Source organism: Giraffa tippelskirchi, chromosome 11 (genome assembly GCF_054371585.1).
Source record: "Giraffa tippelskirchi isolate mGirTip1 chromosome 11, T2T-mGirTip1v1.2.pri, whole genome shotgun sequence".
NCBI lineage: Eukaryota > Metazoa > Chordata > Mammalia > Artiodactyla > Giraffidae > Giraffa > Giraffa tippelskirchi.
This window is the reverse complement of record NC_137285.1, coordinates 21,606,303-21,633,989: the sequence shown is the minus strand read 5'-3', so window position 1 is coordinate 21,633,989 and position 27,687 is coordinate 21,606,303. Positions and strand designations below refer to the sequence as shown.

Sequence of the window (27,687 nt, the reverse complement as noted above, 5' to 3'; positions counted from 1 at the left end):
AAGTTAAAAAATAGATAAATAAACTAATTAAAAAAAAAAAAAAAAGAAATCACAGAAGCACCAAAAGAAAACTTGAGTGACTTTTTTCCACAGTTGTGGACACGAAAAGGCCTAGCCCCAACTCAAACCCACACCGCAACCCCAACCTTCAGCCCCATCTATGTCAAAACAGAAAAACCTTCAGGTCATAGTTTGCCAACCTTTGTTCTAGAGCATCATGAATGAACCAGACACAGGGCTTCCCAGGTGGCTCAGTGGTAAAGAATCTGCCTGCCAAATGCAGGAGACATGGGTTCAATCCCTGACTGAGGAAGATCCCACATGCCGCAGAGCAACTAAACCACAACTACTGAGCCTTCAACTACTGAAGCCCTGAGTGCTCTAGAGCCCAAGCTCCGCAACAAGAGAAGCTACCACAATGAGAAACCCAGGCACCGCAACTAGAGAGTAGCCCCCACTCGCCGCAACTAGAAAAAAGCTCATGCAGCAATGAAAAACCTGTGCAAACAAAAATAAATAAATAAATAAAATTATTTTAAAAAAAAAATGAACCAGGAATAAATGAAGCCCTCCATCAGCATTTGTAAAGGCAGACACGGATCCCAGGCCTGGAGCCACAGCTGTCACCTTTGCTTTGCCTGGCTGCTTCTGGCTGTAGTTTCACCCAGAGCATCCTACCTTCTCTGACACCCCAGGGCCCTACCTAGCTACGGCAGACAGAATAATGACCCCCCTAAAAAAAATATCCTGGTCCTAATCCCCAGGTGGCACTAGTTGTAAAGAACCTGCCTGCCAATGCAGAAGATGTAAGAGATGCAGGTTCAATCCCTGAGTCAGGAAGATTCCCCTGGAGGAGGGCATGGCAACCCACTCCAGTATTCTTGCCTGGAGAATCCCATGGACAGAGGAGCCTGGTGGGCTACAGTCCACGAGGGTGCAAAGAGTCAGACCTGAGTGAAATGACACGGCACAATCCCCAGAACCTGTGAATATGTTACTTTATATCATAAAAGTGACCTTTCATAGGTGGTTAAAGTTCATGATTTGAGATAGAGAGAGCATCCTGGGTTATCCAGGTGACCCCATGCAATCTCAAGGGTCCTTAGAAGAGAGAGGCAGGAGGGTCAGAGTGAGAGGAGATGTGACAATGGAAGCAGAAGACAAAGGGATGCACTTGGAAGATGAAGGGATGAGTCACAAGCCAAAGAAAACGCGGGCATCTCTAGAAGCTGGAAAAGGCAAGGAATCAGATTCTCCCCTGGACCCTCCAGGAGGAACACTGTCCTGCCAACTCATTGACTCTAGCCCTTCAGACCATTTCAGACTTCTGACCTCCAGACTGTTGTTGTTCAGTCACTCAGTCATGCCCGATTCTTTGCAATCCCATGGACTGCAGCACACCAGGCTTCCCTGTCCTTCACCAGCTCCCGAAGTTTGCTCCAAGTTCATGTCCATTGGGTCGGTGATAGTATCTAATTGTCTCATCTTCTGCTGCCCCCTTCTCCTTTTGCCTTTAAAAGATCCTGATGCTGGGAGAGTGAAGGTAAAAGGAGAAGAGACCTCCAGAGGTCTGAGATGGTAAATCTGTGTTATGTTAGTCCATTAAGTTTGTGGTAATTTGTTACAGCACTGATAGGAAACAAATACATGAGCCCAACAGTAGTACGCAGGGCCAAGCAGGTGAACCTAGGCCACAACTTCCTGAGATGGTTGTGACTTTCCCGTGTCTGGTCCCATCTCACCATAAACCATTAACACAAATGGTTAATGGTTTACAAATACCAGGATTTAACATCCAGATTACATGTCCCAGATCACCTCTTGCAGCTGGAAGGGACACCAAATCCTTGGTCACACCACATGTCTGGCTCCTGGTTTGGAGACTGTGTCTTTGTACCCATATCTCAGATGCACACCAACTGCAAAAGTCATCCTGAAACCATCCATTCATTCTTTCTTGCAATAACTGTTTATTGGCCAACAACTGAGGGTCAGGAGCTGTTCTAGGTGCTGAAGTTACACCATTGAACAGAAGTACTCTTGGGTGTTGGTAATATATGGCCCTGAACAAATACAGAAGGTCCTCATTCCATGGCAGGTACTAAGTACTTTATGAGTAAGAGCTTGTCACTGAGCACAGCAACCTAGGAGAATAAGTGTTGCTATTATTAGACCTATTGTACAAATGTGGAAACTGAGGCCCAGAAAGATTAAACGGCTTTGCACAACGTCACAAGCACTTTACTTTTATCCACCTCCCTGGATTCCCTGGTAGCTCAGCTGGTAAAGAATCCACTTGCAAAGCAGGAGACCCTGGTTCAGTTCCTGGGTTGGGAAGATCCACTGGAGAAGGGATAGGCTACCCACTCCAGTGTTACGGGGCTTCCCTGGTGGCTCAGCTGGTAAAGAATATACCTGCAGTGCGGGAGACTTGGGTTCATTCCCTGGGTTGGGAAGACCCCCTGGAGAAGGGAAAGGCTACCCACTCTAGTATTCTGTCCTGGAGAATTCCATGGACTGTATAGTCCATGAGGTCGCAAAGAGACAGACACACTTCACACCATCCAGCAGGAAAAGACCCACTCACATCAAGTTTTCATTCCACTCTGGACTGCCTTCCATATCTGGAGGGTACAGAGACAAGATATAAGGGAAATCTGACCTCAAACTGGAGGAGATCAGTGTCCCCACAGATGTAAAATCACCACCTCCCAATTCCACAGAATAATACACAAAAGCAAACTCGGTTGTTTAGTTGCAGAAAGAAGGAGAGGGTAGTTGTAAGTGGAAAACTGCTGCTAAAAGCTTCCCCTGCTGTGAACTATTCAATTCATTCATTAAGGATGAAACAGATGCCAATCCACTCCATTCCTAAGGGGCCCAGGAGGCCAGTTTATTGCATCTGGGGGCACCAGGCTCTGCAAGGGGCTTCTCAACCAACTGTCTGTGTGGTAGAGTTCCTCCCTCACCTCTTAGCTGAATCCAAGGGTCAGAAAGTCAAATGCCTGCAGGGACCAGACAGTGACAGTGAATGAACAGAAGCAGCCAATGCACTTGCTTGCATATTAAGTACATAGGAATGATCTTCACTTCTACTAAAATGTTCTCTCCTATTGTTCTTGAAACACACAACTCTCTGGAACTACCTCTCATTTCTGACAGAGTCTGAGAAACAGAGAAATGATTTTAAAAAAGGATCCTTTAAGAAAAACGATGGTTCAAGGAGGATTATGAATGGTAACTGACAACCTCAGTGCAAGAGACAAGAGGGGTTGGTGGTGACTGTGGCAAAGTAGTGAGTCTATGCCTTGTCTAAAGGGATGTGGACTACTCAGCTCTACTCCAGGAGTCTGTTTCCAAGTGGGACTACAGGGCCAGTGTTTTCAGAGCTTCCTCTGTTTCAAGGCAGACCAAAACTTCAGATATTTATGAGCAATAACCTACTTTTTATTTTATGTTGGTGATAATCCTTTTTTAGACACTTCATAAGCAAAACAAACTATATCTGTTGGCTAGATTCAGCCTAAAGGGGCATCATTTTGCATCTTTGGCTTAGGAGAAATAAGGGCCATGGATTACAGAAGCAAATTCTAGTGTCTAGGAGAACATACAACCCTCCTTCCTGGCCTTCCTCTGGTTTGAGTAAGCTTACATTCAGCCTCTGTACAACCCAGATCTTCTGAAATCATTGCATCTTCGTGCAATGTCATTCTTCCAATGAAATTCATTGGGTAACTGCATAGCTAATAACAACTTTATTTCCCTACACTCGTAAGGCTTTGCATATTAATAAATTCAGATAATTCAGACTTCCAGATTTGGGGTCAAGTAAATATGGTCATGGTATATATGAGTTTGTCTCCCAACCAATGAAATAAGCAGCATTTCTCTCTATCCTTCAGCTGACCACTGAAGTCTATTTAATGGACCAGACCTTTAAGTCAGATGATATTACAGCAGCTAATGGTACACAGTCCCATTCTAGGCACTAGAACAGAAGCAAGAGGAATACAATAGTGCATTTCAGGTCCATGAAAAAGGATCTGTCACTCTGGGGAGTCACACTATGATTTTTTTGGAAGTCAGTCAATAGTGATCTAAGAACATCTTTCTACATCATTTTGCAGGAAAAGTAAGAAAAAACTGGGCAATGAAAACTGTCACAGAATTTAAGATAGGATCTACCTTTCCCCATAAAACAATTAGGCCAGAAACCTCTCACAGAGCAGATGTATTAGTCAGGGTTCTTCAGAGAAGCAGAACCAAGAGGAGATATATATTAATAGATATACAGAAAGATTTATTCTAGGGGATTGGCTCAAATGATTGTGGAGACCACAATCTTCCATCTGCAAGCTAGAGGCCCAGGAAAAGTTAATGGTGTAGTTCCAGTCCTAAGAACCACAAGTGTCTAATGTCTGAGGGCAGGAAGAGACTGACATCCCAACTCAAGCCAAGAGAGCAAATTCACCCTTCCTCTGTCTTTTGTCCTATGCAGGCCATTAATAGCTGTGGTGCTGCCCACCATCACTGGTGATGGCAATTTTCCTTACTCTGTTCACCAATTCAAATATTAATCTCTTCCAGAAACACCCTCAGAAACATATCCAGAAATCACGTTTTACTATCTCTGGGCATCCCTTAGCCCCATTCAAGCTGACGCATAAAATTAGCCATCATAGGAGCCAACGGGTATAAGTTGAAAGCCTCACAGGGTTGCCAAATTAAATAAGACATTCAGCCAAAGCAAACATTTCTTGAAATGAGGTATGCAAACCACAATGGTAGGGAAGGTGACTGGGTGGAACACGGCATTATTTTAAGTAGTGGACAAGGGAAATTTTTAACACGTATATTTCTTTTCATACGAGTGAGAAAGAAATATAACTAGCACAACAACACAGGATGAACAAAGCAGTAAGATTTACAACTTGGGACAGAACTAAGCTTGATGCTTAAGTTTGAAAACAAGTAGGTCAATTTCAAGATAAATATGAAGAAGTCAGAGTAGCATTAGTACATAGTGACAAGATCATTAGGAAGTTAACAGCAGCTTGTGAAATGCTGGAACTAATTCAAGTCATGATACACTCCAGGGACCAAGACTCACTTTGAAAAAACTGCAGAATCTAGCATAAGGCTTGCACACAACTGGAGCTCAAAAAACACTGACAAACATGTAAAAACATGACAGTAAAGTAACCAAATGAAACACATCCCAGGACACCAACACCCACTCTGATCTCTCTGTCCTTGCTCCAACCTGGTTGACACAGTGTCTTCTATGATTATCCGTGGCTTCTGCCGAGTTAGCCTGCAAACACTGTTCATTCAAAAGGAAAATGTAATTTCTGTGGTTAGGAGAAGCCCTCTCCAGGACAGCAGCTGATGAGTGCAAAACCGAGTGAAGAGACGGTCTCCTCTGGGTCGACAGGGATTCATCAAGAACTGACTGGAAGATGCCGCAGGGAGCTCGACCCAAAGCCACAAGGATGCCTGGACCCACCCATCCTCTCTCATAACCTTTTGCTTCTAAATCTCAGCTCCTACTGGTAAGGGTGTCCTCATAAATCGAAACGAACCTGAATCAAAGTGACAAGTCTTCACGTGCTGCATTCCCCCATAAACAAGCAAGATTTATACCTTCCCAGGGCTATTATCCAGGCACATTTATCTTTATTTCTGTGTGTAAGTAATGGGTGCGATGCCTCTGCTGACAAGTCCCGGGGGATTCATTACAGAAACCATGGATGAGGGGTTCCTTAGGCTCCTCTCCCTCCCCATTCTCAGCATATTTTTCAAACCAAGGAGAAAGAATTTCATTTAAAAGACCAATGGCCCATGTGAACAGCGTCATTCCTGGGTTTCAGCTTGACTCAGTGACAGATTTCCAGTGTCTGGGAAGCTGACAACATTTTTCTGCTTTTCTTTAATTACTTAATCTGGTGACCATTACTGAAGATATCACAGATCAAAATTGAGGAGAAACTCTACGCTAGGCAGCCCTGTGGCCAGGAGATGGGCCCACTCTGAAATGGATCGTTCCCTTAACCAATTTTTACAAGACACTTATTATATGCTGGGAGCTCTGATACACACTGAGAATGAAGGTTTCCCAGTCAGACAAGATCCTCACTCTAGTCTAGAGGGAGAGATAAAGCATTAACAAGTGGACAAGTAAGATTCTTTCAGAAAACAGCTAAGTGCAAAGACAATGCAGTAGGAGGACAGGGCTTTATGACCCCGTGGACTGTAGCCCGCCAGGCTCCCCTGTCCATGGGATTCTCCAGGCAAGAATGCTGGACGGGGTTGCCATTCCCTTCTCCAGGGGATCTTCCCAACCCAGGGATCAAACCCCGGTCTCCTGCATTGTAGGTGTATTATTTACTGTCTGAGCCACCAGGGAAGCCCTTAAAACAGAAGGATGGGGAAGCTAAGCTCACTCCCATCCCAGGGACTTTGCCCTTGGTCTTCTCTCTGCCTGAGACATCACAGGCACAGTCATTCTTGTCCTTGGCATCCATTCCAAATGGCCTCAGTGTCCCTGATGATTGCTCGATGCTCTACCATACGTTTGTAAAGATACAAATATCTCGGGACTTCCCTGGTGATCCAGTGGGTAAGACTCCATGCTCCCAATGCAGGAGGCCTGGGATCGATCCCTGGTCAGGGAACTAGATCTCAGGTGCATGTCACAACTAAGTAGTTTGCATGCCGCAGCTAAAAAGATTTTGCATGCCTCAATGAAGATCCTGAGTGTGGCAACCAAGACCTGGTGCTGCCAAAATAAAATAAATAAACATTTTTTTCAAAAAAGATGTAAATATCTCCTCTGGCTTGGATGAATCGTCCCCCTTGGATTTGCCAAGGCTGGCTCCTTCTTCCCATTCAGAATTCAGATTCAGCGTCACCTTTCTGGGAGGCCTTGACTGAGCATATAAAGTAGCCCCTGCACCCCAGTCACTCTCTTTCCTATTATCCTGTTTCATCATCTTCACGGTATCTCCCAAAGATGGTGGCAACACATCTCCCACCTGGCACACTCCTTCCACAATGTAATCTTGTCATTCCTTCCACCAAGAGATGGGAGGTCCCCTCCCCTTCAGTCTGGGTGGGCTGTGACTGCTTTGGCCAGTGGAGTGCAGCAAAAATGATACTGTATGACTTTGGAAGCAATGTCCTACAAGGCCATACAGATTGCCTCAAACTTGGAGCCCGGAGGCCACCATGTTGTAAGGAAACCCCATCGTATGCAGGGGCTACATGCATACAGATACTCAAACCAGCAGTCCTAATCTTCATGTCATTCCAGCCAACAGAGTCAGAATGAAGGGTGGGGGGGTGAGAGGGGAAACATGTAAGTGAGGGAGCTGGGAGTGATTCCCGCCCCCAGCCATCAAGTCACCCCCAACCTTCGAGACTTCCCAGCTGAGGCTCCAGGCACTGCGAGGCAGAAACAGTTATCCCCACTGTGCTCTGGTCAAATTTCCAACCCGCAGAATCCAGGACTATAATAAAATGGTTGTTGTAAGGCATTAAGTTTGGGGGTAATTTCTTATGCAGCGAGAGCGTCTGGAACATAGCATTTACCACTAAATGAAAGCATCTCCTTTATTTGTTAATTTCCACTTCACCCACGAAGCATAACATTCCGTTATGCAGGAACCACGCCTGTTTTGTACACAGCCCCTTGAACAGTACCTGGCATGCAAGAGGCTCTCAATAAATATTTCTTGAGCAACTAAAAGGGGAAATTACAGCAAAAACGTGCACAGTTTGAAAACTGCAGTATTAGTGTCCTATGGCTGCTGTAACAAATGGTGGCTTAAAATAACACTTAAAATAATGCCGGAGGCCAAAGCCCAAATTAGCATCATTGTGCCAAAATCAAGGTGTCAGCAGGGCCACACTTCCTCCCAGAGCCCTTGGGGAAAATCTGTTCCCTGCTTCTTCTGACTTCAGGTGGGCCAAGACGTTCCTTGGCTTGTGGCCACATCACTCCAGTCTCTGCCTCTGAGGTCACAGAGCCTTCTCTTCTGTCAAATCTCTCTCTGCCTCTCTCGCTATTTAAGGATACTTGAGACAGCATTTGGGGCCCTCCCAGGTAATCTAGGACAACCTTCCCATCTCAAGAGCTTTAACTTAATCACATCTGTAAATTTTTCTGCATATAATGTCACTTTCACAGGTTCCAGGAATTAGGATCATCTTCAAAGGGAGGGGACATTACTCAGCCTCGCACACCATCCAGGAAAGCAGATCCAGCTCCTGGCAACACAGCAGGCCCCCTGGAGCATCCCCCACACGCACAGTTTCCACCCACAGGGTTCTGCCAGCACCATGCCTGTGCCAGATGCCAAACCCAGAAAACTCAGAACCTCTTTATGTTTAGAAAAGCAGGAGCAGAGATTAAAGAAAAGCCAGCTCGGCTATTTATTCTCCCTCCACTGACCTTTCGACAAAAATGGGGAGCCTCCATGTATAAAGTGCACCAGCACGGGATTGAAGCATATGAAATTCCTGCTATTTAACCATTTTTCTACCTACAAAAAAATGCAGTTCCTAATGAATCCTAGGCCTGAGGAGGACAAAGATCTCTAACTTCTGCCCCCAAAGCCCACTTGGCAGAACTGCTGCCAACATGCAGAAATCGCCCCGAAGAAAGTTGCCCCAAAAAAGTGAAATAAAGGTAAATAAACAGCCCTCAACAGCCATGAACCAGTTGCACAGTCTAGCTGCCTTGAATTTCTTTTTAAAAATATTTATTTATTTGGCTGTACCGGGTCTTAGTTGCGGCATTTGAGATCTTGCAACATGCAGGATCTAATTCCCTATGGCATGTGAGATCTAGTTCCCTGGGATGGAACCCAGGCCCCCTGCATTGAGAGTGAAGAGTCTTAGCCACTGGACCACCAGGGAAGTCCCTAGTTGCCTTGAATTTCATTCTCGCTTTTGGAAAGGGTATCATGGCAGTAGCTGGGGGGTGGGGAGGGCGGACACATCTGCCTTGGCAGCTCCAAAGGCAATTGTGAATAACATGCAAATGAATGGGCGTGGTTGTATTCTCATAAAACTTTATTTACAAAAACAGGCTGGGGCCAGATTAGGCTCACAGGTTCACAGTTTGCCAACCTCAGCCCCAAGTCCAAGCATTTGCCTTCCAATCTCATGGACAATCAAACCTTCAATACAAGCTTGGCAGCACCTCCCACACGCCTGACCTTCCTTAAAGCACAGCTGATGCTTCTGCATCTCCTTCAGCGAGGCTGTATTAAAAATACATGAATCCTGTGGACTGACACACTCCCTCTTTTAAGGAGAGGTTCTTGTGATTTCCAAACTACCTCCCTGTTTCCTGGTGTGGCTGTCGGAGAGAACAGAGCAGCAGATTTCTGAAGCTAGCCCCCACCTCCTTGCAGGAGAAGCTAATCACTCTTCGGCTTCCGCGAGATCTTCAGGGCTGGATGACAGGTGCCAGGACATGAACGAACCGACTGACCCAGCATCGCTTTGGCAACATCCAAGCGATGAGAAATTCAAATGCAGGTTTAAAGAAAAACACATGCAACCAGACGACTTAAAACTCAGTGATGAAGGTTGACAATGGCAGCCTAAAACAGGACCCAGGTGAATCTGCTAATTGTTCCCCCGCATCAGACACTAGTTTCATCAAACCCACAATCAGTCGCTGTGACAACTTCAACTAGAATCTGTCCTTCTGGGGCCACCTTTTCATCTCGACTTGTTGAAAGATGTTATTTTTCCCTCAGACATATCCACTCTCAAGAACATCTTACTCCACCCATATGCAAACCATGCCTGTAAGATAGAAATAAAAAAGTAAAAAGGAAAAGAAAGAGAAAGGGCAGAGACCTCACTCCCAGGCCCTGGCTCCCTGCATCTCATCCTCCAAGGTCCAGACTCCAGAAGGCACACTGGGTGGACCATTTCGACTAACTGCTGAACAAGAAAAGACCCTTTCATACCATGAAGCTTAACCCAAGGGAGCAATTATTAGGAGATAAAAAGAAAAGGCATCTGCATGCAGGAGGATAAATTTGCACACTTTTCCATTTCATTAGGAGAGTCTTCTGTGGATTTTTGACAGTCACCTTGAACAGAATTAGAGAGAGAACTGATAATTGCCTAAAGCATACAGCACAGCCATGCCGCCCCCGTGGGGGCACACCCCTCCCCCCAACACACACACTCATACACACACAAACACACTCACTCTCACACACAGTTTGCTCTGCGAGCTGCTACCCCTCCCCTCCCCGGCCCCTATTTTGATTCTGAACTAGGGATGGGGGGATGAGTCATATGGAACTCCGCTACTTCCATTGAAATGCAAACCCATGCTCCAGCCCACTCCCTGAATTTCTTCCAGCTCTTCCTTTGAATCAAAGAGGATGAGGGCTCCCTGTCATTTCCTGGTCACTGCTGCCACCTTTTAAAAGTAGGAAGAGACATGTAAGCACACTCCCAGGCCCCAGGGGAGGGGGAAATGCATTTAACCAAAACCATAATTCCATGTCTGATCCTGGTGCCGCTGAAGAGATGAAGGACAAGCTCCCAGGTCCTTTGGGGGTGACAGGTATGGAGATGCCCCTGGCAGAGTGTCAGCTCACTTAACTGGCAAAACTAACCACTTACAAACGTCTTCTGCTACTTCTGGGTCTAACCTGATTGAGCAGAGTGGACAGAGCCTGGTCCAAGTTCACCTCAGAATTTTCAAAAACAAGCTGTCCCCTGGGATACCCGGCAAGGTTTTAACATTCCCCTTCTCCCCAAAGTTACTTTTGGTTTCTTGCTCCTTCCCTCTGTCACTTATTTCTTTCAAGCTCCCTGCGTGGGCTAAGACCCACAGAAACAAAGATGAATACAAAGGAGTAGTAGAGAACCATGCCAAGTGCAAATGCCAACGTCAGACCCAGGTTCAAATCCCAGCCCCACCACTTCTTGGCTGAATGACCTTGAATGTGTTATATTATCTTTCTATGGCTCTAGAATGGAGGTAGTAATAGTAGAACCTCAGGACAGATTATTATGAAGATCGAAAATGAGGTGATACGTGATATGTGTGTAAAGCCTTGCTCAATGAATGGTCATTATTACTATTATTACTATTATTATTATTATTTTAGCACATGTTGGACAAGTAATCAACTACAGCTTGTGAGGGGCCTAACTGGGTGCCAGACACATAGTGAAAGCTCCATAAACGTGAACTCTTTATTATTTTCACCACGAATGGCCAGGCTACTACAGGGACACAGACATCCTAAGAAGATGGACACAGTGCTAAAGAAACACAAGGCTAGAGTGTTTAATTCTACCTAAGGAGGAGATGGTCAGAGGCAACCTCCTCCAGGGGGCCATTTCCTCTGCCAAGCTCCTTTGCAATGACAGATGGATATTTCAAAATCGGACAGCTCACAACCCCATCTCAGCATCTCACAGGGGAGGCAGGCTGTTCCCACCTAGCTCCACAGGGCTCCACACCCAGAGCAACCGGATTTTTCTAAGCTGTTTTCATCATCTGGTGAGCTTTCTGAGTTCTTATGAATGTCACTATTTTTGTAACTATCCCAGAAGGCTGAGATGGGATCAGAATGGCACATTTTAAGAAAAAGTTGACCAATGAAAGCTTTTCCTGAGGGAGCACCCAGGGCAGAAGAGGACCTTGGGACTCACTGTTCTCAAACCAGGTGGAAGGACTACAGATATCAAGCCAAGAGGCAAACATTTCAGGGAGAAGAGGCCCCAGTGGTGGACAGGGGTATCGTGTACTTCTTTGGTAGGAGGGCCTAAGATGATCACCCTGAAACAAAGTTTAGCTCAAAAGAATTGAACAGACACCCTCTGGGCTTCCAGCCTTTCTGCAAAGCAGTTAAATGAGCCTTGAAGGCATTCTGGCCATTCCAGGCATCACAAGAACGATCCACCCTAGCAGCTGGCCATCTGTGTTGAGGTGCCATCTTCCTCCTGTGTGACCTTGCCCCCTGTGGCCATAGTTGATTGGACCAGATCTGGACACCTGACTCTAGAGGAGTCAGTAAGACTCTCCTTCACGGGCATGTGAACTTGAGACCCAGAGACAGGGAGTGTGGAATTCAGTGGGAGGCTGGAACAGAAGTGCCTAAAGGAAGAAGCTGTGGGGCAACCTCATTCCACCATGGGTATGAGCAAATAGGAGAAAAGCAGGCCTGGAGAGGGAAGAGAAGGAAAGCAAGGGTGCAGAGAGGAGGGCAAAGTGACAGTGGGTTCTGGTGACTCCCCATTTCCTGACTCCAGCTTCTTGAGGCCCTGCTGGCAGCATTCTACCATGAGGCTTGACAAAATTCAGCTTTGTCTTGCTTTGGTTTCTGTTCTTTAGCACTGAAAAAGTTTCTTACAACTCTGGCCACTTAACAGTGGGAATTCTACCTCGTTAGGTAGTGAGCACACCAGCATACTAGAAGAATATGACTGTCCATAAGAAGGCAGAACATAGAACTCTCCTAAATTAAGTAGGAGATGGAATTTAGTCCAAGGATTTGCTGGAGAAATCCTTCCAGCAAATTCTAGGAAGCTTGAGGTCATAGGTCAGATGTGGCACAGAGATGTATTCCAATTTGCTGTCCTTTGGTTTGGTTTTTGCCCATCTGCCATTTTTTATCATAACTGATTGGGGGGTTGGGTGATTTTTTTTTAATATTTATTTATTTGGCTGTGTCAGGTCTTAGTCGTGGCACTCGTGACCCTGTAGTTGTGGGATCTAGTCCCCTAACCAGTTATTGAACCTGGGCACTCTGTATTAAGAGCACAGAGTTCTAACCACTGGGCCACCAGGGAAGTCCCTATAATTGATTGTTACTATTACAAAATTGGAAGGTTTCACATAAAACTCCAAGTGTGTGGTCTTTTGGGAAAAAACAGCTCTGACAACATTGGGCCTATACTCCTAAGTGGAACCGATTAGCTAGAGCTGAGCTGTCACCAGCTCCTCCATCTGGAGCACGTGGTCTCCAGTTTGCCCACAATCCTCCCCCTTCCCTAATGTCCCACCAACCAAGAGTCTGGGTTATCAGTTGCTTCATCAAGCTTACAGTATTGTTAGAGCAGAGAACTAGTCCTCTGCACCCAAGTCTCTATGCAAAAAAGAACCAAAAAGTAGGCAGAGAGCAGCAACTTTCTTCCACTCAGCCTGATTCACTCCCCTATATGCTTGCCTGAGCCCTGCAGATCTCTGAGTTTGCATTCCTTGGTTTAAAGGCCCATACAGCTGCTTTCAGCAAGGGACATAGAAACAACAATATCTGAAAGCCCATCCTCAATGAAAAATCTCGTCCCAAAATACATTCCCAACCAGTTCTTCTTTGCTAAAATGCTTTTTCATATTATTTAATATTGAATTTAAAAGCTAGTTGGATTCAGGGACTTCCCTGGTGGTCTAGTGGCTGGGATTCCATGCTCCCAATGCAGCGGGCTTGGGATGGATCCTTAGGCAGGGAACTAGGTCCCACATACCACAACTAAGAGTTCACATGCCACAACTAATCCTGCCTGAAACAGCTAAGACTTGGCACAGTCAAACAAATAAATAAATAAATAAATGTTTTTAAGAAAGCTAGCTGGACTCAGTCCAAATTCAAGATACATTTTTATATTCTCAAAACCAGTCTCACTTTCTGAGTCAAACGCCCTGTGTCTTAAGCAGCAAGACACTCCTCCATGCCACTCAGTTCTCAAACTCCCAGGCCAGCCCCAGGAAGATTCCTGTGCCCTACTGAAATCTGTTGAAACTGGCAATTTGGAAATAAAGAAATAAAAGGAGACCCCAATCGCTCCAGAGCATTGCACTTAGTGCTAAATTAGCAATTGTTGGAAATGATCTTGTCTTTGTAGACAGAGAAACTTCATTAAATGTTACTACAAAATCAAATAAGGAGATGGAAGCATTAAAGCAGGAAATGCTGAAAGGTCACCTTGGGAGCTATTGGCACGTCGTCCTGGGTTTCTTAAGTGAATTGATGGAAACCCAGATTTCTAGGAAGTAAAGGGCAAAGACAGCTGTGGCTATCTCCCCAGCAGACCTTGGGAGGAGCCCCTCAGGATCACAAGCGTGGCTGTGTTTAACTGTGTTTTCTTAGAGTTTGTATTTGTCTATTTGGCACCCATGCATTACACAGCCAATTATATTAACTATATTTTCTTATTTTCTATATTTTTGATGTTCTGGCATTTGGGAGCCTCAAAGGTCCAGAGAGTGTCTGCTCATCCAGGGCCAGCTGATTCTTAGAGATAGTAACAGCTTGCCATGAATATACTTTTCACCCAGCATCAACCAATCCCAAGTCCACAACCCCAACGACCTCCTTTTATAACTCTTACACCAAGCCAATATTTCCCCTGCCCTAAATTAACCCAGAGCCAGGTGCTAGGCCACTAGAGACCACACCTGCAGTTCCATGGGAACTCTTTCAAGTACTTAACACCAAGCTGTTTACTCTGCCCTGCCTGGCCTTTCCCATAGAAACCTCAGTAAAGGCTCTCAGCTTTCTTCCTGTTCCTCTCTGCCTCTTGACTTCCCTGGTGCTTCCCCCATGGCCCTACATGGCATGTGGGACCCTCTCTCTCTATGCTCTGTGAGTATAATCAACTTCTTCCTTCTAGGCATCATTCTCATTTCTTTCTGTGGCCCCACCAGTTTCACTCCACCAGACTCAACACCTACATTCTTAGGACAAGTTGGGATGGTATTTTTGAACCATAAATCACTGTTTGCTGGGCCCAGTGCATCCTCCTTGCTCTCCACCCCCCCTTTCCCATCCAGTCTTTTGGGCCTTCTGTGTTCACTGCCTCAGGGAAGGAGGGACCCAAAGAGAGCTGAGAAAAGAAAAATGGATGTTCAGCTTTTGAGTTTCAAAAGCCTGTGCCTCATGGGGCGCGCTCAGTACTCCTGTGTTTAGACAAAAGATTTGATAGAGTATGTAATGAGCAAGAGTGAAGCTTCCTGCCTAGAGACTGAGTTCCCCAGACTTGGGGGAAGGGAGAACTGAAGGGGACACGAGAAGAGTGTGAGGTCAGCAGGGCCCAGGACCAGGGCATCCAAGGAGCCAGAGAAGGTCTGACAAGCACAACACAGAACATCGAGGTAACTATTTCTACCAAAAGCAAAACAACTTGACATTTCCCTTATGCAACAGGGATTTATTGCAGGTAAATGAGCCAGTTTTCTGCAGGCTCCCAAAACATCAGGACTAGTTTATCAGGGACTTCATCCATGGCTCTCAATCCTGCCTCACTTCCTGTGATGGGCACAGGGACACATTGCCCAGATCCCACTGCCACCAGGGCCTTGTGGCTCCAGCTGCTGTGAGTATGGGCTACACATGGCCTGAGGTCACAGAGCCCAAGGTCACACCCATTCCCAGGGTAACCTACAGCTAGTGACAGATGGAGGCCAGGGGTGTGAAAGTTCAACCATCTCAGCCCAGTGGGGACACTCCCCATTAGACACCCTGCACTCTAACCTCTGTCTCAGAGTCTTCTTACTGGGAGCCCAACTTGCAATACTTCCTGTTATAACTGAATGTTTGTACCCCCTAGAAATTCATATGCTGAAGTCCTAGCTCCTAGTCTGATTAAGAGATGGGGCCTTTAGGTGTGATTAGATCATAAGGGTAGAGCTCCATGAATAGGATTAGTACCCTTCTAAGAAGAAGTTGCTCTGCTCTCCATTACATGAGAATACAACAGGAAGGGGCTGTCTGTAAGCCAGGAAGTGGACACCCAGAACCACATTAGCACCCTCATCTCAGAAGTCCAGCCTCTTGTTCTTCGAGGAATAAATCTTGTTTAAGCTGCCCAGTCAATGGTATTCTGTTACAACAGCCCAAACTGACTAAGACATCTCCTGATTAAATACCTGCCTGGCCCCCAGACTGGTAACCACTGATTTAGGGCAAAGGTAAGACTTATATGTCACTAAGTCCTTTGTGAGCTAAGTGACCTCAGGGTGAGGGGCAAAGGAGGAAGTCTGGAGGCCAGGTAGCTGGTTAGTAAGAGGGAGATGTCACAGGTTAGGTTCTCCAGGAAGAAGACTAAGATGGAGGGAAGAGTGAAGGATGGTTATTGGCGTGTATCCCTGGGACAGCACCTGGGAAGGAAGAAAAGGGAGCAAGAATGGGCAGAGGGAGAAGGAGAATCATGGTACAAGCTGATGATTAACTCTAACAACTTCTGGGCAGACACTCCCCCACTTCCGCTGCCCCTTCCTCCATGAGGCTCCTTCCCACAAAAAAACACCAGCTTGAAGTATAACCCAAAACATAAATAAAACAACCTGAATCAACTGGGTTTATACCTTTAAGTGGAATAAATACACTGATTTATAATTTATTAACCCTTCCACGGGGCACACTCAGACACAAAGCCATAAGCATACTGAAATGCTTTTTGTTATGCATCTAGCCATATAAACGCTATCAAACCCTATATAAATCCAGATAAAGATAATAAAGTTAGTGTAGTAAAGGACCAGTGGCAACTAATAATTGATGGCCCTTGGTAACCTACCTAAAATATTACAATAACTGAAGTCTCCAGTCGGAGATTTCATTCCTTTTTTTCCCTCTGAGATAAAGCTATTTTAAGCTTTAAGATATTTAAATAAGGTTAGATGGAATTAAGATGGAATTAATCTGGTTTACCCTCATAAAGCTGCTTCTTCAGGTGTTTCTGAGATTCTGTTTTCTTAGATGTGTCTCCTACCAGCTCCTAATTTTTCCCCTGAAGGAAGACAAGACAAGGGCCCCAGAATTGCAGAACCATTGCTTAAACTACTAGCAATGAGAATCAACAAGCCTCTGGGTGGTATTTCTGACTCTCCTTCCTGACCACCATCTCCAAGATTTGCTTCTGGGAATAAAAATCATATTGGTAGGGATTTTCTCTAAAGTCTTCCGCTGCACAGAATCAATGTGCAAATCCAAAGTAAGCTGAAGGATGTGCCCTGAAGCATTTAAGTGCCTCAGGACGTTTCTGAGCTGCAAAATCGCAGAAAACCAACTCAAGCTGGCTTAAGAGAAAAAGGGAGCTTATTGGCTGAAGGAAATGAGAAAGCAAGAGGGAGGTCCTACTTCATGCCCTCTGTGAGGGGGCGGGAAAGGGTGCTGCGGGACAGAGCGGGTAACCATAGTACCACATTCCTGCATTGTCCCAGAAAAAGTTCTGAGATTTCCTCCAGCAGGTCAGGTCCATCCCAGAGCCAATGACAGTGGCTGGAGGGGGAGGCTCTGCTCTGATTGGCCAGAATGTGATCTCTGATTGGTCACATGCCTCCCTGGGATTAAAAGTACGTTAGCGGCCCCAGAACCAAAACTGATAATCAAGGAGGGGGGTAGAGTATGAGGAATGGGAGTCAGTCGCATTGCAAAATCTTCAAGGAACGTCTTTCAACAGAATGCAGACAGGAGGGGGCTGGCTGAGGCATAGATCTGTTCAGATCTCATCTTCTGTGAACAAGCAGAATCTTGGGGAAACCCCAAGGATATCCTAGAATCTATCTCCTGGGAGGTTCTGGACTAGATAGAGCCTTTTGTATCAAACTGTTTCAGGCGAGCTGTTCCCTAAAAACAGCAAGAAGAGAATGTCAAATAGGTAAGCATGCTTCGACTTTTTCAGAGCTACTCTATAGATGCTCAAAGGGGTGGATGATTACTGGCACCCAGAAAGAAGAAAAAGAACAAGCTTGACGATCAGATGTGAGCTTTGATGGAATGTGTTACCTTTCTAGGTAGTGATCATCTTGTCACTGGCAGCAATCAAGCAGCATTTGGAGGCATGTCCTTGCATAGGGGCAACGAACCTCTCAGATTCCCTTCACTTGACTTAATGCTTCCTAAAAATATCCATCCCATGGTGGGAATGGTAATAACTTAAAACAAGTACAAAATACTGTCCCCTGCTCCTTCCACCATTCACCTAGTCTCTCCCAATGCAAGATATGATGAAATTCTAAAACCCCAAACAGCATCACATCAGAGAACTGGAGATGCCTAACAAGCAGATGGAGCCAAAATGATGGATTCCTCCAGACCGCAAAATCCATCACTTCCATCCAGAGGAACAAAGGGCGGGAGGAAACGTGCCTGAGAGCTGGCTCCGCTCTGCTTTAACAGAATCAAAGCAGTTTAACATTTCACAAAAGAGCCCAAAATGGAAAAATCAGTGTTTGTACACAGAGGCCAACCCTGGTATCCAGAGCTTCCTCCTTAAATGGAACTGTGTGCGCTAAAGACACTGAAATTGTCCTGAAGTCTCACATACTGTGTATTCATGCCTAAGCAAATGGGAATCACTTAATAAGGGCTTCCAAATGCTGCCGCACAAATAATAATAGTAATCACAATCACAACACTGGCACGCTGTTTCGAAACACGGCATCAGAGTTGGGATGGCATGTTAATAAACAGGGCAAGAGATGCAGCCCAGGAAGCAGACTTCCTCGTGGATTTTAAGAGGGCTCCATTCATATTCATAATCCTATGCATTATTTACACTGATCGGCTTGCTCCCTAACCCCAAATAAGCTCTCATTCAGTAGCTGAAGGTGGGGAAGGTGGGAGAGAGGAGGGGCGCTCCCCAAGCTCACACTGACAGCGATGGGGGTTTTATGATCTCAGAGGATTGACATTCCATTCAGCACAGAGCAATTTCCACTCGATACTGAGCTATCACTTGTCACCAAGCAGAAAGCCAATTAGATCACAGAAGAGGTGCCACCAGTCACTGCCAGGGCCAGAGTGCCCGCAGTCAGAATGCACTTACTTGTTGTGGTCAGTGGCCTGCCTCTGCCTGCCCTGCCATGTGGGAGCAGCACACAAACATCCTAGTTTATACCTCACCTTAACAGTTGTTTCCATGACTCCCCCAGCCTGCATCAGGCCATCTGGGCCAGTCGACTCAGGCAACTCACGGCAGGCCTGGCTGGAGAGTTCATGGATCTTGAGGAGCAGCTGGGGAGCAGGGCAGTGGGATGGGTATGTGGCTCCTGCAAAGCCACGATGCAGAGCAAGCCAGAGGCTGAGAGATTCTGTGGCACCTGCTCACCTGTCCCCACACCTACCTCCTGGGCTCTCTCTGCACACTGGCAGAACCCACAACATTGAGGCCTGTGCCCAGTGCTGTGTCCCCAACACACTCTGGGTAAGCAGGGAGCCAGGGTGCTTGCACTCATTAAGAACCTAACAGCTCCAATCTGACGTTGGTTCTTGGTTCAAGGAGTGGCTGCTGTCCCTCCAAGGCTGGCTGTGATGACCTGCACCAGTTCCCACTAAGGCCTTCATCCTGGCAACTGGCCCACTGGCCACAAGGTACTAGGGGCCCCAGTTGGAGGGCAATGAGCTCTCTCCACCAACTGTGCCCTGGCCATGCCTTCAAGAGTCAGAACCCGAAGGATGCTAATGTCTACCACGGGTTCCTGTGACCAAGATCAGATCAACGTGCAGGGGGATAAGGGGAGGGCTAGGGCTGCTCAGTGGGGTTCTTTCCCCAGCAGGCAGGGTGGAAGGAAGAGTACCAAGCCCTCCACCCTCCCCCTTAACTGCATCGTGGCTCAGCTCAGCTCCCAGAAACAAGGAAGGGTTCACACCCTCTTTCCAGGGACTTGGTTTTCAACATGGCTCTTTTATAATAGGATTCTGAAAAGAAACTATGAAAATGGAAGGAAAAACGAAAACCAATAAAACAAAAGTAACCAACAAAAGTACTTTAGTTGTTGCCTCCAAATTATTTCAAGGGACACTGGTTTTCCATTAGTGCTAATGGTATATGGTTGTTGTCATAGGGGGAAGAAAGGAATGACATACTGACACATACTGTAGCATAGATGACTGTGGAAAACAGGATGCTAAGTGAAAGAAGCCAGACACTGTATGGTCCCATTTATATGAAATGTCCAAAACAAGCAAGTCCATAGAAACGGAAAGTAAATGAGTGGTTGCTAAGGGGACAGGGGAGGGATAAGGAAGAACTTAAGGGGTATGAGGTTTCCTTTAGGTTGATGAAAAATTCTGCAACTATACAGCAGTAATGATTACACAAGACTGTGAGTGTGCTAAATTGCTTTCTTCTCATATTTTGATATCTAGGTTCCAATAAAATTGGTTTCCTTTGTGATTCAATTTTTGTTGTTGTTCAGTCGCTAGGTCAAGTCTGACTCTGTGACCCCATGGACTGCAGCACGCCAGGCTTTCCTATCCATCACCAACTCCCAGAGCTTGCTCAAACTCATGTCCGTTGAGTCGGTGATGCCATCCAAACACCACATCCTCTGTCGTCCCCTTCTCCTCCCGCCTTCAATCTTTCCCAGCATCAGGGTCTTTTCCAATGAGTCAGTTCTTCACATCAGGTGGTCAAAGTATTGGAGCTTCAACTTCAGCGTCAGTCCTTCCAATGAATATTCAGGGTTGATTTCCTTTAGGATTGATGGGTTTGATCTCCTTGCATTTAAAAACATTTTCCTGAGACAGCTTTGCCTATCTACCAAAGGAGCCCAAGGTGCAAAATAGGTCAAGAATCCCAGCTTTAAAGGAAACTGCTCTATCCCAGCCCACTACCACTTGGCTACTTTGGGAGCTCTGGAGATGGTTACACCCCTCCACATGCTCACAGGATCACTCATTCAGCAAAGGTGTCTCAGGCCCATACTCTGGATTAAGTCAGTGTCAAGGTCCTGGCCATTCAGAGCTTCCAGCCCAGTGGGAGGAACAGATGTCCCGCAAGTAATCACACCACACAATCCCTAATCACAAAGTACAATGAGCTGAGCACATGAAAACAAAGAACAGAGGGGTCAAGGAGATGCAAGGTGGAAACGTAACCTGGTCTGGAAGAGGGCTGAGCGGCCCAGGAAGTGGCCTCTGAAGAGAAAAGATGGGCTTTCAATTTCCCAGGAAAGTGTGTTTATATGGCTGGGGTGCATGTACTTTTTAAAATGGTCTCCTGGGGAATTCTCTGGTGGCCCACTGGTTAGAACTCAGTGTTTTCACTGCCGGGGCTGGGGTTCCAGGTTCAATCCCTGATTGAGGAACTAAGATCCTGCATGCTGTGAGGCAACCACCCCCCAAAAATGGCCTCCTGGACCTCAAGCGAAGGTATCAAGAACTCATGCCTACTCTCTGACTCGACCATCCAGGGCCAGACGTCTCATTTAAGTGGAGGTTTCTTAAGGTCTGGGAATGCGGGTATCTGCAAGATAGTTCAGCAGGGCCAGGAGATATGCAGGGAAGCCCTGGGAAGATGTCAGCTTGAATAACATGTCCTGTCAAAGGGAGCTGAGAGCGGAGAAACGTGCCGCTAATCAGAATAGCAATTCTGGGAAGCCGGTTCTACACTGACACTGAGGAAATGACAGAGACTTATTCCCAAACCAACTTGGAACGCATTCCCTTAGCTCCAGTGTGACGGCTGCAGCCACTAAACGTGTTGATCAGTGTTTTGTTGCAGACGACAGAACCACTCCCAGTAGCTGAAGCAGAGAGAGACTCCTTAGAGGGAAGCAAAGGGCTTAGGGATTATTGGGAAGGTTGAAGAAGCAGGCTCTATAGATTAATATTTCAGAAAGGACCCTCCAGCCATCTGGAGGATCCAGGGCATGAAGAGTTACTGTCCCCTGGATGATGCGGAAGCCACCAGCTGAACTGGGAAATCACCACCATAGCTGCCACCTCCAGAATCATGCCAGCTCTGCCGCTATCTGGAAGCCAGTACCACAAGGAAGCCACTACCGTCCAGAAGAAGTCACAATTTACAGGCTGCCGCTGTGGCACCATGCCTGCTACAATCCACCCCATCAAAACTGGTCCCCAAGTCTGCCTCTGCACCCCTTCATGAACAGTCAGTGGTTTTGCTGACACTGCCCCCAGAAAAGCCAGGCACCTCCACTAGGACACTTGTTCAAGTGTGTGCACCTGGGCCAACTCACACTCAATTCCAGGACGTTAGCATCATTGAGGAAAGGTATAATGTTCTAATGGGCCTACAGAAAGGCAAGGATGTGGGCTGCAGCTACTCACAGCTGCCCTGCCACTGTAAGAATAACACAGAAAAAAGCAGAGCCTGGAGACTAAAAGAAAGAGACCAAGCTCCAGTGGAACATCCTCAGTTCCTGGATCCAACCATGCCTGAAGCCAGAACTCAAAGTTTCTTTTTTTTCAATTTTTTTTCCTTAAGCAGTTTGACTTGAGTTTCTGTTTCCTATAACCAAAAGAATCCTGACTGTGACTCCAGTTCAACCCCCAAGGCAAGAGAGCCTTAGGTCTATCCGTGGGGACACAGATCAGTGCATGCATGCTAAATCACTTCAGTCACGTCCAACTCTCTGTGACCCCATGGACTATAGCCCACCAGGCTCCTCTGTCCATGGGCTTCTCCAGGCAAGGATACTGGAATGGGTTGTCATACCCTCCCCTCCAGGGGATCTTCCTGACCCAGGCATCACACCCACGTGTCTTATGTCTCCTGCATTGGCAGGTGGGTTCTTTACCACTAGTGCCACCTGGGACACCACCAGCAGAACAAATCAGAACCCCCTGGCCTGACTGAATCATCCACACTTATAAATCTCACACTCGTCCTCCCTTCCAGTTTCTAAGCCTGAGACTTCAACTCACCTCCCCCGCCTCTATCTCTCTCCTAAATGGACAGCACTGAATTGCCCATTCATCACCTCCTCAAGGAAGCCTTCCTTGACCCTCCCAAGCCTGGCATCTCAGTTCTGCCCTCCCACCCTCTCTCTGGACACATGCTACCATAATACCACGTTGGACTGAAACTTGGTCTCCCTTTAGGGAATGAAACTCTCTTGAGAACGAAGGTCTGTATCTTTCATGTTCGATTCCCAGCACTAAATCAGAGACTGGGACTGGATGGGGTTCTACTGATATTTTCTTAACAAAGAAATGAACACATCTCCTTCGGGTCTACCATTTGCCTTATCTCCCCCTTTTCTTATCAACTCCTAGATCCTCTTCCTTCTAATTATTCTCAACACTTTTAAATGCAAATAAATAGCCAGTGTTTTCAGAGGAAATATATCAACAGTGATCTGCAAAACTATAAAATTCTCCTGTGACCTCAACCCTCCGTTTATCTTAGCCATCTCAATCATCTTTTCTCATCTTTTTCTTCCATACATTTCTCTGACTTTTAGAGCTTTCCAAACAAAATCTTCCTCAAAAATCAAGCCCAGAAAACAGAACCACTGGACTTACAAAAATCGCTCTTTGAATGCACTAGAAGAAATGAACAAATACAAAATCAACACCTTATGCTCCTGGGAATTAACTTCAGCAGAACAGCCCAGAGCTTGAAGGAGAAGGAACAAGGAGAAGAAACCAAATTGCATAAAGCAGAGAAAGCAAAGCTCGAATTTGAGATTGTTTTGACAAACAGAGGCAGCCACATGAGAGAAAATATATAATAACCTCCAAGAAATTCCCCAATGTCTTTACTCTAAGAAGCCAATCCTTTTAGGAAAAAGAAAAGAAAAAGAAGGAGCATAAAATCCAAATACAATCAAGTCTAGTTTTGAAAAACAAATATGAGCAGTTGCTCTGTGGTTCCTGCATCTCAGGCTTTTGTTCATTCTTAGGTGAAAAGTGCAAAAGATTAGGTCGTTGGCACATGGAAACCTACTTCGGGAGCCATGGCCCTTCTGAACAACTCCGGGGGAGATCAGCGGGCGTTGTAACCACTGACTGATTCACTGGACTACATACATCAAGCATCCACGCTGTGTGTCAAGATTGTGGCTAAGCAGAAAGAATACAGCAACCAGCAATGGAGAGAGTTGTCCCCATCCAGGAGGTGAACTTGATTTAAGTAAACACACCTATTTATACTAACAAGTTGAGATCACATTCTACAAAGAAAATGAACAGACTACCAGGAGAGAGAACTTAACCTGAGGTCCCAAGAAAGCCTATTTGAAGTGGGGATTATCAAACCAAAGGCGCATTCCCAGGGCGCCCCCTGGAGGTCACCTGAGGCATTGACTGTCAGCTCCCAAACATGGGTGACTGCTACCTGAACACCTACCTCTCTGGCTATCTAGGCTCTCCTGGCCCCTGGAGCATGTTCAGCCTGATGTGGGCAGTGCCAGCCAGGAAGAGTGGAGAGGTGGTGATAAAATTCCGTTCCAAGCAGTTCCTGGGTTAGACTGCATGGAGGTATGTTCTAGCCAGTCACCCAGGGTCAGTGAGCCCCAGGAGCCCTGTGATCTGCCCATCAGCACACCTTTGATTACCTGTGCTCTCTTCCCTGTCTCCACCCCCACTGCCTGTGATTACCCCTCCAGTGACCTACCTGTATCCCAATCTTTGTCTCGGGGCCTGCTTTTGGGGAGAACCAAACTCAGGTACCCATGAAAAGATTACAGGAAAGGGAATAGTCTATCTGAAGGTCCCAAAGGCAGAGAGCTCAGCTGGCCTTTCCAAAGAACAGAAAGTCCAGGCGGACAGGGAGGAAGCAGACAGATGGCATGAGGTGGTGTTTATTTTTTGTATTATTTATTTATTTATGGTTGCACCGGGTCTTCAGCTCTAGTTGCAGCAAGTGGGGGCTACTCTTCCTTGTGGTACACGGGCTTCTCATTGCAGTGGCTTCTCTGGTTGTGAAGTACAGGCTCTAGGGCACACGGGCTTCAGTAGTTGTGACTTGTGGGCTCTGGAGCATGGGATCAGTAGTTGCAGAGCATGGGCTGAGTTGCCCCATGGCAAGTGGAATCTTCCCAGACCAGGGGTTGATCCCTGGGTAAGGAAGATCCCCTAGAGAAGGGAATCGCTACCCACTCCAGTGTTGTTGCCTGAAGAATTCCATGGACAGAGAAGCCTGGTAGGCTACCATCCACAGGGTCACAAAGAGTCGGACATGACTGAGCAACTAACATTTTTTAAGAGATGATGCTACACAGCAAAGCTTGAGAACCACAGCAGGTAAGAGGTCCTCCCCAACATCCGGCATCAGCAGATAAGGCAAGACCAACATCACATCAATCTACATATCCAGTGTAAGAAACATGAAAATAATTCCAGCTTGAAGCCAAAAGGAAAAGAATGTCCTCACCTGATCATAGATGTCACAGAACAACAAATGTTCTTATCCTGGAGTCTACAGGATCAGCGCTAGTTTAAGAAACAGTTCCAGTGTCCATTGTAACACTGTTTACAATAGCCAAGACATGGAAGCAACCTAAATGTCCACCAACAGAGGAATGGATAAAGAAGATGTGCTACAATAGAAATATACATGGAATAATATTCATCCATTAAAAAGAATGAAATAATGCCATTTGCAGCAACATAGATGGACCTAGAGACTGTCAAACTGAGTGAAGTCAGACAGAAAAAGAAATATATGATATCACTTATATGCAAAATCTCTAAAAAAAAATGATACAAATGAACTTATTTACACAACAGACTCACACACACACACACAAAAAAAACTCACAAATCTGAAGAATGAACTTATGGTTATTGGGAGAAGCGGGCGAGAAGGATAGACTGGAAGTTAGGGATTGGTATGTGCACACTGCTATATTTAAAATAGATAACCAACAAGGACCTACTATATAGCACAGGGAACTCTGCTCAATATTCTATAATAACCTAACTGGGGAAAGAATTTGTAAAGAATGCATATACATAAATATAATTGAAATACTTTGCCATACACTTGAAACTAACACAACATAATTAATCAACTATACTCCAATATAAAATAAAAAGTTTTTAAAAATACCCTGATGACCATGCCCAATAAACATGTACAAAGGACTACTGTGTACCAGAAACTGTGCTAAGGGATTTCTAGGGAAAGTGTCCACATCCCCAACTACAAAGATTTTTTGGTCTCTTGTGGGAGAGACAGACCCTTATACATCATTCTATAATAATGTCAGTAAAAGAAATTCCAATGCACTATTAAATTAGCAGAAAACACAATTATCAAGCCACAAGTACTTACTAAATGGCAGCTATTGTCCAAAACTGTACCAGAGTCCTAGGGAGGTAGCTGTGTGAGATGGGTTCCCTGACTTGGAGACACAAGCTTATGTTTCCATGAAGAGGGTCCTAAGCAAAAAAACTTTATCAGTTCAGTGTGGGACTTCTGAGATGACTACTCAAAGAGAGCTGAAACAGCTAGCAGGGACACCTGCTTCCTCCAGCCACTGGCCGGAAGGTGGAAGTGATAGCTGGAGCCACCTTGGACCATGAGGTGACCATGAGAATCAGTCACAAGCTGAGAATGGCAAAGCCAAGGGTAAAGGAATCCATGATTTTTTGATACATGGAGTCACTACACCAGTGGGAAGAAATGAAAATTAATTTCTCCCATGTTTAAGTCCTTATTATTTTGATTTCCTCTGCTCTACACAGCCAAAGCTAGCCCTAAATGACTTAAGGCCTAGTAACTACTTTTACCACACATTTGGTTTAGTTAATAACCCTATTCCTGGTCTGGATAAGTCTCCTTTCCCAAGGTTAACACACTGACCCACCTAAGGCAAAAAACATCCAAAGACAATAATATCACAGTCAACAATAATATCACATACAAGCCAGTATGACCCTCAAAGAGCTATGAAACAGCCGAACTGGAAAAGTTTTGTCAGCTCTCTGATATAACCAACCCATTTGACAGATGAAGAAACTGAGACCTTCTGAAGAAAAAAAGATTTTCCCAGCTTCTCCAAGCTGGGAACTTCTTATACTAAAGTCACTCTCATCAAAAAGATCTGCTCATTCACTAGAGGAGTCCATAATAATACTTTTTCCAGATCTAAAAACAGAAAAGAACAACAAAACAACTTGCCTGAACACCTCAATTAATTAATTGCCCAAAGAAGTCAAGCTTGGGTCCTTAGTAACAACATGGGAGCTATTTATATATTTAGGAGAGGGAAAAAATGCATAATGTGACTTTGTACATTTAACCCTGTCCCAATATTTACAGAACATCCCTGTCTGTCTTGGCAAGCAGGTGTCAATTCTATATTTGTGCCTAAAACTTTCTCCTAAAGCCAATTTACAATTCAACTAATCAGGAGATGTTTGTTTATTGGCTGGGAATTCATCAGGAAAATTCCATGATCAGAGGTTGTCTATTGCAGGCATTTGTCTAGAAAAGAGAAGTAAGTTAAAGTTAGAAAGGTGGGAGGCTGATTTTTTTTTTTAGGAAGAAATTCCTGGGAGAGGAAATTTGAGTAATCAAGCGCCTGCAATGTGAGGCGACCACCTCACTTTCAAATTTCCATCTCCTTCAACTTGGAAACACTGTTGGGGAGAAGCTCTAAAAAGAATTAAGGCAGAATTTTAGCAAAGGAACTGTGAGAGAGTGAAGATGTGTGAGAAGACTAAGATGTTCACACCAGCATTGTGTATAATGTGGAAAAAAAACTGGAAACAATGTAAATACCCATCAGCAGGGAGGTTTTTTAAATCAATTACAATATATGCAGACAGTGGAAATATTACACAGCTATTACAAAGGATAAGCCAGATCTATATGTGCATTTGTGGGAAAAGCTCTAGAATATAAGTGAATTTTTTAAATCAAAATACAATAGTGGTCCAGCGGTTGGGACTTCAAGCTTCCATTGCACAGGACACAGGTTTGATCCCTGGTCAGGGAACT

General features: G+C 45.5%; 1 protein-coding gene and 1 long non-coding RNA gene across 9 annotated transcripts in view; one reads left to right on the top strand and one right to left on the bottom strand.

The window, feature by feature from the left end:
* TMEM132B (transmembrane protein 132B) overlaps positions 1 to 27,687 on the bottom strand; it is a 354,195-nt gene that overhangs the window by 300,403 nt on the left and 26,105 nt on the right. The window lies entirely within an intron of this gene.
* LOC145526011 (uncharacterized) lies at positions 18,783 to 19,753 on the top strand. Its single transcript, XR_014068589.1, has 2 exons — positions 18,783 to 19,194; positions 19,270 to 19,753. It is a non-coding gene; the product is annotated as an uncharacterized LOC145526011 (long non-coding RNA).